Source organism: Rousettus aegyptiacus, unplaced genomic scaffold, assembly GCF_014176215.1.
Source record: "Rousettus aegyptiacus isolate mRouAeg1 unplaced genomic scaffold, mRouAeg1.p scaffold_m13_p_4, whole genome shotgun sequence".
NCBI classification, from domain to species: Eukaryota; Metazoa; Chordata; class Mammalia; order Chiroptera; family Pteropodidae; genus Rousettus; species Rousettus aegyptiacus.
In genome coordinates this window covers 10,965,048-10,978,215 of record NW_023416307.1, presented here as the reverse complement: position 1 = coordinate 10,978,215, position 13,168 = coordinate 10,965,048, and the positions used below count along the sequence as shown (strand labels likewise).

The 13,168-nt window shown below is 33.9% G+C and overlaps 1 pseudogene; it reads right to left on the bottom strand.

Annotated features, from left to right (window-relative positions):
• Window positions 1-10,612: 10,612 nt before the first annotated feature.
• On the bottom strand, window positions 10,613-10,731 carry LOC118602243 (annotated as a pseudogene).
• Between the last annotated feature and the right edge of the window lie 2,437 nt (window positions 10,732-13,168).

Sequence of the window (13,168 nt, the reverse complement as noted above, 5' to 3'; positions counted from 1 at the left end):
TCTTGGCTCTATCGGGTGTGGTCAGATACACTTAGAATGGTGAAAGCAGTGGCAGGCATCAGTCCGGGATGGCTGAGCCTGGCAGAGTGACAATATTATGACAAAGCACCAGTGGCCACCTCCATGAGAAGGCCAGCATTTTTTGGAAAGGGTCATGGGAAACTCATAGATATATTTAGAATATTATTAAGGCTGTAGGAGAATAGATATGGGCTCAGAGTCTTGGCACTTTGGGACATTCGTAGACATGAAATCTTATAGCCTCATGAATATAACACTACCTCCAAAAGTCCTTCATTTCTCCTTGTGTATCATAAGACCAAATGCCTCTTTTCTCTAACCCTAAGAATATGCAATGGAAAAATAATGATTGTACTGTTTATGACCCATGGAGAATGATGGATTTGTCAGAGGAAGGGTGAGAAAAATATAGTGTTGAATGAATAAATAAATCCAAGAATTATCCAGTTGAATGTAAGTTTGATGTCTATATTTGGTCACATTTGGAAAATAATTTTCAGGTAAGTTTTGATTAGAAATAAAGCCAAGGAAACTATAAGTCAATATGGGTTAATTGGAAAAACTGCAGAGTAGACATCAAAAGATCAATAATTTTTTTAAAAGTCTGATAAAGTAGGAGCTAGCAATGAGACAGAAAAAATGTCAGTTTGAGAGGAATGGCGTATCTAGTCTAGAAGAGAAAGTATTAACTGGGAAACTATCAACCAACTTTGCTAAACCCTCTGAGTGTCTGTAGAGTGTGACACTTTAAAAAGATGTCCTTGATGCCAGGTTTCATACAGAAAAAACTGTTCAGAATTTTACTTTAATTTTTATAATAAATATTTGGCTGATTGAAGTTAGAAATTTTAGAAACCATGTTTTTCTTAGATTCCTTAATTTAGCATATATATATGTATATATATATATATATATTCTAGTTATAAACCTAATAAATTTTAACAATAGCTAAAACAATTTTTAATTCTGAATAATGCTCATTTACAGTGAAGTTTTTCAGCTACCTCTTTAAAACTCTGAGCTTCCATTTCCTAGGCTATGTAATAGGATCACTCATACCTCCTTTGCTTACTTATAATAAGAATAAAATGAAATAGCATATGTAAGACATATAATATATGTACCTATTATTATTATTATTTCTACCATTCGGTTATCTCTTATATTCTTTTAACTCACAATTCCTTGACTCTATGAAAGTTAGGCATACATAGAAATATTTTAAAATGTTAGTAGTGAGTGATATGCCATTTTCCACAGTTTATTGAGAGACTAGAATAAATATATTTTTAATTATATATTTGATTTAAAAATTAAAGTTAAAACTTCATGCAATTAATATTATTATCTAGGGGAGTGTAAGCAAAAATAATAACAAGCGTGAACGCCCATGAAAAAAAGCGTTCTCAATTTTTTAGTTACCGCGGGCTCATAGTTCTTTGGTTTTCTTAAGTATATTATATAAAGCTCATCTCTCTCTCCAAAATGTAAAACTTTCAAAGTAAAGAATATTTGTTTGGCAAATGGTTACAAAAACATAACAATAGCCACCTATATTCGTCTTCTAAGGCTCCCATAACAAAATAACGCAGACCAGGAAGCCTGAACAATGGAAATTTATTTTCTCACAGTTCTGGATGTTAGAAGTCCAAGATCAAAGTGTTGGCAGATGTGTTTTTTTCCAGAGGACTCTCTCCTCAGCTTGAAGACTGCTGCCTTCTTGCTGTGTCCTCACACGGCCTTTCCTTTGTGCACATGTATCCGTGGTATCTTTGAGAAGGACACAGGTCCCTCGGAATTAGGACCCCACGCTTACAGCTTTGTTTAAGCCTTATTACCTATTACCAAATGTAGTCACATAGGAGGTTATGACTTCAACATACGGTATACAATTCAGGCCCTAACACTATCATAGGACATTTCCCTAGAACTGAAGAAATCAACAAAATCTAAAGTATATTAACAATGTACAGTGACAAATCAGGAATCCAATGTTGACTAGTGGCAGTTGAAAGAATAATTAGCTGATTCATTTATTTTCTTCCTGAGTATGGCTTAATTAAAGAAAATTACTGATTATAAAAAAAAAAATCTTATGCTTCAGTCCCAGGAATGGAAATGTTGACTGTGATTGTTTCCCTAGTTTAAAATTTTTAATCATGATGTTAAAATATGAGATATTACAGATATTGTTTTATTATAATAAAAGTTTGAGATTTTCTATGAACCCATGTAAACAGAGGACAGTTTGGGATTTTCTAATCGTGATATAAAGTACAGTTAAGATGATCTCTACTGAAGTGTCAGTAAGTTAAGGTGATGCTGATAGGAAATAGCAAACCCCGCATGGGGAGGTCGCTTAATCTCTTTGACCCTCAGGGTCCACACTGGAAAAATGAAGGGGTTACTTTAGAGAAGACCAAATTCCTTTCCATCTCTAAACTGTAAATGGTTCTCTGCTGGGTGCTGGCTCAGGGTGCGAAGGTGTGGGGTTCAGTTAGGTTGAGGATGGTGGTGGTGGCATAGAGAGAAAGTTCTGAATAAGACTCTTTTTATCTCCCTATTGCACCCCCTCGCCCCCCCACCACCACCAAGGAGGATGAACTATTAATCTAAGTGGTCAGATTATCTGACCTTAGTTGGAACACTTTTGCTAGCAGGCGAGTTACCTTGTGGTTAGAGGAGACACATGTGGATATGGCTCTTTATTCTCCAATGGAAGAAAGAGGTGTGTTGGACCAGATTCATGCCTATAGAAGGAATACCTTCATCCTGCTCTGTTCTTTTCCTTCTCCGCTTGAGATATATTGGGAAAGTGAGTTGGGGCCTTTTCCTCTGAGAGATGAAACTGGCCATCCCTATGGAAGTCTGATACTGGTGTCTTTGGGGTATCCTTCTCTGCTATGTAGCCAGTGGTAAGATTCAGGTTTAATGCTTATGATATGTGATCTGGCCTACTGTACTAATAATCTCTTCACTGGTGTTTCTGACACAAGTCCAGTTGTCAATGAGTCTTATTTTATTTTCCCTTCCTTACAGTTCCCTTGAGAATTTAAAAAAGAGGACAAGATGGACATGATAGATATGTCTGACATAATTGGCAAGATTCAGGTGTTCCTACATTTCAGAGACAAAAGCTGTTTAATAGCAGTTCAATCCTTTTATTTCTACTATTAAGGTTATCAGATCCCTATTTATGAACCTGAGATACCTATATCATTTTTTAAAAATTTTATTGTTTTTTGCATTTTTAAGAGGACTTTACATTTTTAAAGCAGTTTAGGTTAACAGCAAAATTGAGAGGATGGTACAAAGTTTTCCCATATATGTCTTCGCCCTATATGCATAACCTCCCCCATTATCACCATCAGTCACCATAGTGGTACATTTATTACGATTGATGAGCCTACCTTGACATGTCATAATCACCCAGAGTCCACAATTTACCGTAAGACTCATTCCTGGTATTGTACATTCTATGAATTTGGACAAATGAATAATGACATGTAGTCATCATAATAGCATATGGAGGAGTTCTTTATACTTTTTTAATAGTTTTTCCTTTTATGGAATGTAGTATAGTTGGAGTCTTACAGTATGTAGCATTTTCAGATTAGCTTCTTTCACTTGGTAATATAAATTTAAATTTCCTCCATGTCTTTCCTTTGCTTGATAGCTCATTTCTTTTTATCACTGAATAACCAGTTTATTTATCCATTCACCTACTGAAGGACATCTTGGTTATTTCCAAATGTTAGCAATTATAAATAAAGCTGCTATGAACATCCATGTAAACATTCATATGGAGGTTTTGTTTTCTTGGTTTTTTTTTTTTTTTTTTTTTTGGTGGACATAAATTTTCATCTCCTTTAGGGAAATACCAAGGAGCATGATTGCTGGATGACATGATAAAATTATATTTAGTTTTGTAAAAAAACATCAAGCCATATTCCAAAGTGGCTGTAACATTTTGCACTCACACCATGAAAGAGAGTTCCTGTTGTTTCACATCCTCGCCAACGTTTGTTAGTGTTGTCATTGTTCTGGATTTTGGCCATTCTAATAGGTGTCTAGTGGTATCTGCTTATTGTTTAAATTTTCATTTTCTTGATGACAAACAATGTTGAGCACATTTTCATATGCTTATTTGTCACCTATATATCATTTCGGTGAGGTGTCTGTTAAGGTCTCAGACTAATTTTTTTAATTGGGTCATTTATTTTTTTTATAGTTGAGTTTTAAAAGTTCTTCATATATTTTGCACAATAGTCTTGTATCAGATGTATCTTGTGCAAACATTTTTTCCCAGTCTGTGACTTGTCTTCTGATTTTCTTGACGTTGTCTTTCACAGAGCAAAAGTTTTAAATCTTAATAAAGTCTAGCTTATCAATTATTTCTTTCATAGATCACAACTTTGGTGTTTTATCTAAAAAAGTTATTGCAATATCTGAGGTTATCTAGGTTTTCCCCTATTTTATCTTGTAGGAGTTTTACAGTTTTGCATTTTGCAGTTAGGTCTATGATCCATTTTGAGTTAATTTTTGTGAAGAGTGTAAAGACTTATGTCTAGATTCATTGTTTTGGATGTGGTTGTCCAGTTTTTCCAGCACCATTTGTTGAAGAAGAGATTATCTTACCTTCATGGTTTTAACTTGAGTCTTTTGTCAAAGATCACTTGACTGTATTTATGTGGACCTTTTTCTGAGCCCTCTATTCTGCTTCTTTGATCTACTCTGATTCTTTTACTATATTACTCCATCTTGATTACCGTAGCTTAGTAGCAAGTCTCGAAGTCAGGTAGCATCAATTCTCAAACTATGTTCATCTCCTCCAATATTGTGTGGCTAAACTGGGTCTTTGGACTCTTTATATAAACTCTAGAATCAGTTTGTCAATATTCACATAATGACTTGCTAAGATTTTAATTGGGATTGCATTGACTCTATAGATCAAGTTGGAAAGAACTGACTTTTAATAGTTTCGAATCTTCCTATCTACAAACATGGGATATCATTCCATTTATGTAGCTCTTTGATTTTGTTTATCAGAGTTTTGTGATTATCTACATATAGATCTATACATGCTTTCTTAACTTTATACCTAAGTATTTTACTATTTTTGTAATGCTAATGTACATGGCATTGTGGTTTTAAGCTCAAATTCCACTTGTTTCTGGTATATAGGAAAGCAATTGACTTTTATATATTAACTTTGTATCCTATAACCTTGCAATGATTGCTTAATAGTTCTAGGAGGGTTTTTTAAAATTTTTGGTCAATTATTTTGGATTTTTTACATAAAGAATCAAAAAATTTTGGATTTTTTTTTTTTTACAAAAGAATGACATAAATAAATAATCGAGTTACCTGTGAACAAGACAATTTTACTTCTTCCTTGCCAAGTTGTATACCCTTCCTCCTCCCCACCCCACCTTGTCTTATTGCATTGGTGAGGATTTCCAAAATGATGTTGAAAAGTACTGCTGAAAGAGGACACCATTTCTTGTACCTGAAGTTAGTGGAAGCTTTGAGTTTCTCATCATTAGGTATGATAATAGATGCGGGTGATTTTTGTGGATTTTTAAAAATAGAGTTGAGATATTTCCCCTCTGTTTCTGATTTACAGAAAGACTAGATGTGGATTTCATCAAATGCTTTTTCTGAATCTATTGATATGGTCGTGTGATTTGTTTTTTTAGGCTGTTGATGTGATGAATTACATTAATTGATTTGCCAATATCAGACTATCCTTACATACCTGGAATAATTCCCACTTGGTTGTGGTGTATAATTATTTTTTTACATTGTTGATATTACTTGCTAATACTTTGTTGAGGATTTTTACATCTTTGTTCATGAGAGATATTAGTCTTTAGTTTTCTTGTAATTTTTTTTTCTGGTTTTGGTATTTGGGTAATACTGGCCTCATAGAATGAGTTAGGAAGCATCTTTTTCCTTTTATTCTCTGAAACAGATTGTAGAGTATTGATATAATTTCTTCTTTAAGTGTTTGATAGAATTCACCCGTGAACTGATCTGATCCTGGTACTTTCTGTTTTAGAAGGTTATTAATTATCGATCCTATTTCTTTAACAGATATTGACCTATTGGGATTGTCTATTTCTTCTTGTGTGAGTTTTGACAGCCTGTGTCTGTCAAAGGATTGGTCTATTTCATCATATTTATGGGCACAGAACTGATCATATTATTCCCCTATTACCCTTTTAATTTCCACAGTTCTGTAGTAATGTACGATCTTTTATTTTTGGTATTAGTAACTTGTGTCTCATCTCTGTATCATTGACAGGCTAAACATTAAAATGATGTCAAGAAAAGTATATTAGCTTTATTTGAAAATTTTTATAATCTCTTCCTCCATTAAATATATTAATCTTTTTAAAATTACATATAACTTAAAGAATCACCTTTGAAAGAAAGATATCTGAGGAAAGGATATACAGTGAAACCCTGAGTTATGGGAAGTTTAATCTATTTCCATGATATTTAGATCTATTTCCGTTATGGTATGAACAGCTCACCAACTGATATAAAAAAAAAAGAAAAAATGAAAAGAAAGATAATATGAGAGAGTGAGAACTGATTTCTCTTTGGACATGGGCTCATTGGAGATAAATTTTCTTTTTGGTTTTTCACTAATTAAAACATTACCTTCACTAATTAAAACATCACTAATGAAAACATTGCAATATTACTATATCGAACATTACTATTCAATATATTCAAAATATATTGAATATTTACATCCTCCATGCCCTTATTTTCATATTTATTTATTTATTTATTTATTTATTTATTATATTTTTAAATTAAATTATTAGGTTAATATTGGTTAATAACATTATGTAAGTTTTGGGTGTACAATTTTATAACACAACATTTGTGTATTGCAAATTCATAGACACAGACCACAGCATGGTGTTTGCCAGACGGGAAGGGAGTGGGGTGACGATGGAGAGGGTAAAGGGGGTCAAATGTATTGTTACAGAAGAAGACTAGACTTTCCTGAGCACATAAAAATAGATTTGAAATCCCACATCTTAGAAATCTTTGTGAAAATGCAGCTCGTGGAAGCATGCAGATAGCCAATGACAATCAGCAGTTCACAGGAACCGATGAAAATCCACTTGGGAGAAATAATCATTACAGCTAATTTTATAAAATTTTGTGGACTGGTTTTTTTTTCTCAATAAAAATTCACATCAAAACTATGATGCAATATTAATGTGTAGGGATGTGCATCTTTAATCGGTCAAGTAACAAGATTGGGGATAATGCATTTTGCATACATTGCTGACTTCTTGAGTTTTCCAATTATTCTAGGGGATGAGGCTGGTTTAGATGACATTGCTTCTTGTATTTATGTTTTTCTGTGATTTGTAGAATCACTATTGATTCTTATTGATTCTTAAGATGGCTAGAATGTTGTTAGCTAGTCTTAGAGATCTAGTACAAATTTAAGTTCATTGATATTTCAGAGGGAATGTATTTACTGGGCGTTGTCCATTTTTGTGGCTACCACATTTGGAAGCACTTCTCTTTCAGACTGTATCTCCCATTGTCAGCAAGTGAGTAGTGAATTAAAACTAATCTTACTATTGCACAAAGCAAAATATGATTAAGAAAATGTGTGAAAAATTAAAAAGCTTCTCTTTTCATAATGTAATTCAAAGCTAAGTAAAAATGTTTTTTTTTTAATTATATGCTCATTTGAGTTATCTATCACAACTTCCCAAGAGAGGCATCTGTTTAAATCCAAGTACTGTCCTTATTACAATCATGGGATGGTGTGAAAGGGAGTAAAATTGCTACTCTCTCCTCTCCCTCCTTCCTTTTTGTCTAGGCCTAAGGATAGAGTATGATAAGAATATGGTCTCTACTATTCTCGATCAAACATTTGTTCCTTGTCTCTAGAGTGTGCTCAATTCTGGGTCATTGGGTGGAGGAAGGATCTATTATTAAACTGTTTCTTACGGGGATTCTCAATCATCTCTCCTTTTGAGCCCCATATGCCCACCGCCTTCAGTTCCTCAATCCTCTCGTAGTTCTACAGGGCCAGTACACGTGCTTTTGAGGAAGCAGGCAGCTATTAGCTTTTTCTGGTCAGCTAACTCCTTTACCACTCATCTGTTTTTTCAGTTCTAAAAATTTTTTGACCTGTCTGCTCTTGTCTCTGCTACTGCTCTCTTTATCCTTGTGAGATTATGACTTTTACCTTTTTTTTTTTTTTTAATCCCTTCACTGTCATCTTAGTTAGATTCCTGAAGACAGCCCGGGAAAAGGCATCTGTGCCATTTGTCCCTCTCAAACAGATGTCCCTGAGACAGTATTTTGAACGAGGGGGAAATAAGTCTTTGCTCTTCGCCTTTCCCTCTACAAACTCTCTCCTTCATTTCCATCTCATTTATGCCTTGAAAGATACCTATGAAGTTCTCAACCAGCTGTCAGTTCATCTCCAGCAAGACATTACTTGATATCGACTTAAAGGATTAGCCTATGTAGGAACATTACACACACACACACACACACACACACACACACACACACACACACACATATATTTATACTCCCAAAGAAATACATTCTGTTTGCAGCAAGAAAAACAATACAGAAGGATGCAAAGAAATAACAGAATTTCTTTTAAATGAGAGTCTAAAAGACTAAAAAAACTACCAAGGAGTAAATAAATCTGGATTGAAAGTTCAGGCTAGGCCAATTACTCAGGATACAAGTCCATGTCCACTCTAAAAACCCGGATTAATTCAGAGAAACTACTTCTGTCTGAGATTCAAGAATCTGGCATATTAACTGAAAGTTTCCTATTGTAGATTGACTAACCGAATCAAAGAAAGAAACATATCTTTTTTCCAAAAGGCATTTTTTTATACTGAGGCTATTTTTTAATTGATTAGCTTGGGCGACATTTCTAAGTAGTGTTTCTTCTCCAAAATATCAAGGGAAACCCCTACACCAACTTAAAAAAAAAAATTTCGAAGTATCAGTTCAAATTTACAAAAAGATACATTTTAATAAAGCATTTCAGTTGAGGGCATAAAGACAGGTTAAGGCAATAACCTAATAGTAATTGTGTGAGGTCTCTGAGAAAAATTACTAGAGCGGTTCTTTGAATTACTATTTGTTCATATGCCTTAAAGCCTTGATCGCTGGGGAAACCCCAGAAACAACATAAACAAGTTCTTGAATGTGTTTATAAATCCCTAAAAAAATAAATTCTTGAGTATATTATTTCTTCATAGACAGAAAATGAAACGGACCTCCCAAATCCCAAGGAAAAAATAAGCAGTAATTAAAAATCTATTATTAAACAGTGAGAAAAGCAAAATTTATTTTTTATGGCTCTCTGGAAATAATAGATATATTTTTTAAAGCTATGTATGCAGCAATATTTACTATAAACCAGCTCCATGTGCAGAACACTCCCAAATAAAAATTTTAGAAATTTTATCTGATGTTAAATCTTTAAAAGAGAAGCCGACATAGTAATATACTCAGGCCCCCTTAGGAAAATCACGTTGTTCAGGCTTTCATCCTGTCTTAAATCTTAAACAACAAAATGAAACAAACTTCCTAGGTTAAATCATCTTTCTAGATCTGATCTAGGGTTAAAGAAATAGTTTGCATATTAAATTCCATCATTTAATGACTATAGATGTCTGAGGTGCTGAGCTGAAGGTATTGAGACACAGGGAAAAAAAATCTGATATACTCTCAGAATTTCCTGCGTTACTTGAGATTTTAATCTTATCACAAGTGTTTCTGAACCTGCCTTTAGGAGCAAACCGTCAAGTAGGCCTGAAGTCTGGATGGGTTTTGGGAAGACCCCAGAAAGTTGACTTCTATAAACATGTTGGTGGTTGCCTTACCCTGGATTCATTTCCTTGTCGACCAAGTAGAACTATAGTGTCTGGCTTTCCAACAGTTCAGTGGTGAGAAGGAGGAACAAGAGGACGTAACACTTCTAAGTGAATGTACCAGAAACTTCTCTCATGGGGTTGTACTCTTCGTCTTCATTGATGGAATTATCACAGCGGTGCGTTCCTCACTCCCTCCATAATAGTTCTGGGAGTCAAGGAACTGTTATTCTGTGTAAGCTTCTCCAAATGCAGGGAAGTTTGCAGACATCCTTTTAGTTCAGCATGGGAAATACTGTTAACTTTTTCTATCAAGATCCTGTTCTACCTTTATTTTTTCCTTCAGTGTAGTTTTGGAATAACTTTGCATTAGTTTGATCATTGGAAAAAATCCTAGTATCATCTTGAACAGTGGGTGACTTGCACTGCGTCAGACCTCTCTACTCTCTAAGGGACATCTTCCTTGATGTCTGTCTCCCGCAGTGAAGTGCCAAATCTAATCGTACCAGCCAACTGTATGTATCTCTTCCCACCTTTGCATTGATCAAAAGCAAAGCAAGTCGGTACATAAGTCAACCATGGTGGGAGTGTTTACACCACTGGAATTAATCGTCTCTATGAATCAGGGCTTTCAGCGCCCTCCTTTCTCTAAGTGGGTTGTTAAATCTTTTTATTTTTTTATTTTTATTTATTATTATTTGTGCCTACGGCACCTGGTCTTCCTAGGTGGTCTCCCACCCAAGTACTAACCAGGTCCGACCCTGCTTAGTTTCTGAGATCAAACGGGATTGGGCTTGTTCAGGGTGGCATGGCCATAGACCATGAACTGTGGCTCCACTGGGGGACAAACCTAGGACCTTCTGCATGTAAAGCAGATGTGCTAACCGCTACAGTGTGGAACCACATCCAAATCTTTACCAGCATGCCTCTGTCCCTGAATTATCTATATGTTCACTTCACGTAAATTCTGATTTATTTTTTTTAATGTTATGTTTTAGCACAAATAGTAAAAAGGATCCATCTGAAAATGTCTTTTCAAAGGAACTTCTTTAGTCCTGAGAAAAGATTCCACACTCTTCAGCTGATACGCAGTCCTTCTCTCATCATGGTTAACTGTTTGTGAAGCTGATTCGCAGAATCAAGAATCCAGAAGGTGCGCTGCTTCAATGCTCCCAAACATTCTAGCTTAAATTTTTTTTTACTTTATTTTTACTATATGTTTTTTGAAAGATCTTCTTAGGAATTTGTTCAATCATATGTTTACTCCTGAATGACTTAGGACTATAGGAGTAAATTTGTTATTATTATTAAATATTTTGGACACAATACCAGACACAAGAGATTTTATAATAATCGGTCACATATCCTCAGTCCAGCTTAAAGAAAGCTAATTAAAACTTCCTCTTATCTCTCTTTCATTTCTGCAGAAGTGGTTTATTATCTTTCATATGATGTTTATCATTTATATATTTCTTGATACATTTTCTACAGAATATGTGCTATCCTATTATTGCTTTAAAAACTTAGGAAAAATATTATGACATTCTTTTAAACTTGCTTTTTTTGCTCAATATTAAATTCGTGAGAATTATCCAAATAAATACAAATAATTCATGTTTTGTTATTTTTATTGCTATATAATGTTCGATTTCAGGATATATGTCACAGTTTTCTCATTCTTCTATTGCCAACACATTTATGCTGTTTGAGTTTTTCATTTTTATAAAAAGGTGATGTCATAAACATTTTTGTAGTTCTCTCTCTCTACATATATATATATGTACGTATACATACATACATACATATATATATCTTAAAGTTTCTTTAAAATATATAAGTAGAGATAGCATTACTGGAGAGTAGAGAACATGCTTCTACAACTTTCTTAAATATTGCCAAATTGCTCCCCAAAGTGATTATAATAATTTACATTTTATCCAGCAGAATAGAAATTATTTTCTGATTGTTACATAATCTCCACTAAATGTGCTACTGTTAGATTTAAATTTTGGCTGGTATGGCAGATATGAAATTAACAAAGTGGTTTTAAGTAAAAACATTAGATCAGTATATTATTAAACACAAAGTAGCAGGAGAGCCCCAAACAGTGGTATATTCATACAACAGAATACCACTTAGTGATAAAAGGGAATGAAGCACTGCTACATGAAAAATATGAGTAAATCGCAAAATAGTGATAGAAATCATCACAATGGTGAACTCTATTAATTGTAGGGAACTGCCTCACAAGGGTGCAAAGGAACTTTCCGGGCTAATGGTAAGTAATGTTCTGTACAGTTTGAACTTTGGCTGTTGGTTACACAAGTGTATATATTTGTCAAAACACATCAAACCGTACATTTAAGTTCTGTACATATTATAAAATATAATAAATTTATGAAATGTAAATTACATGTCAACTTTAAAAAAGGAATATTGGAAGAAAATAAAAGTACAGATATCAAGAAAAAACTGAATATAAATATTCACAGCCTTTTCCTTCCCTCCATATTAAGAGGAAGAGTCCTTAATTGCTCGAGCAGCTCCCAGGGTTACTTTCTATTTTATTATTATTTTAAAAAATATACATTGATTAGGACAATGGAAGCAACGGTGAGGATTTAGGGAGAAAGAGTTAGGAGGATCCAGGTGGAGAAGGAAGGATGATTGGGAGCAACTACCTTGCCGTGTGGTATAAGATACTGAAAGAGAGTCTCAGATAAGGAGATTTTAACACATTGTACACAGAGTTAAAAATATAGTCCCTCTTTAATGCTGTCTGAAAGCAGCAGTAAAAATTTAAATTGCCTTCCAATCGCTCTTGGATGTCACACTGATGTTTTATCTGCATCTATTTTCTCTGCTGAGATAGACTAGGAAACAGTCTCCTGAGGCACACTGGTGTAACATGTTAAATTTTAGTACATTTTTATGGCTATTCTTAAGACACATACGACAAGCCTTAACTTTTTTTTTTTCAAATGATAAGTGACTTATCATTGAACTAGTCACTGATTTTAAATTAATTATACAGGAATAGTTTGATTTTAAAATACATAATATGAATGATCTGTTTTATTCTGGAAATCGAAGGTACGTGGAATTTTAATTACTATGGCATTGAAAATATATAAAAGCAGGCTTCATTATTTGCTATTGAGAAATCTTTCTATTTGTAATTTTTCCATAATTTTGTTTTCTTTTTGGATGAACAAATAGGAGAGGCCATTTAAAATTATTTCAGTCATGCTTTGTAA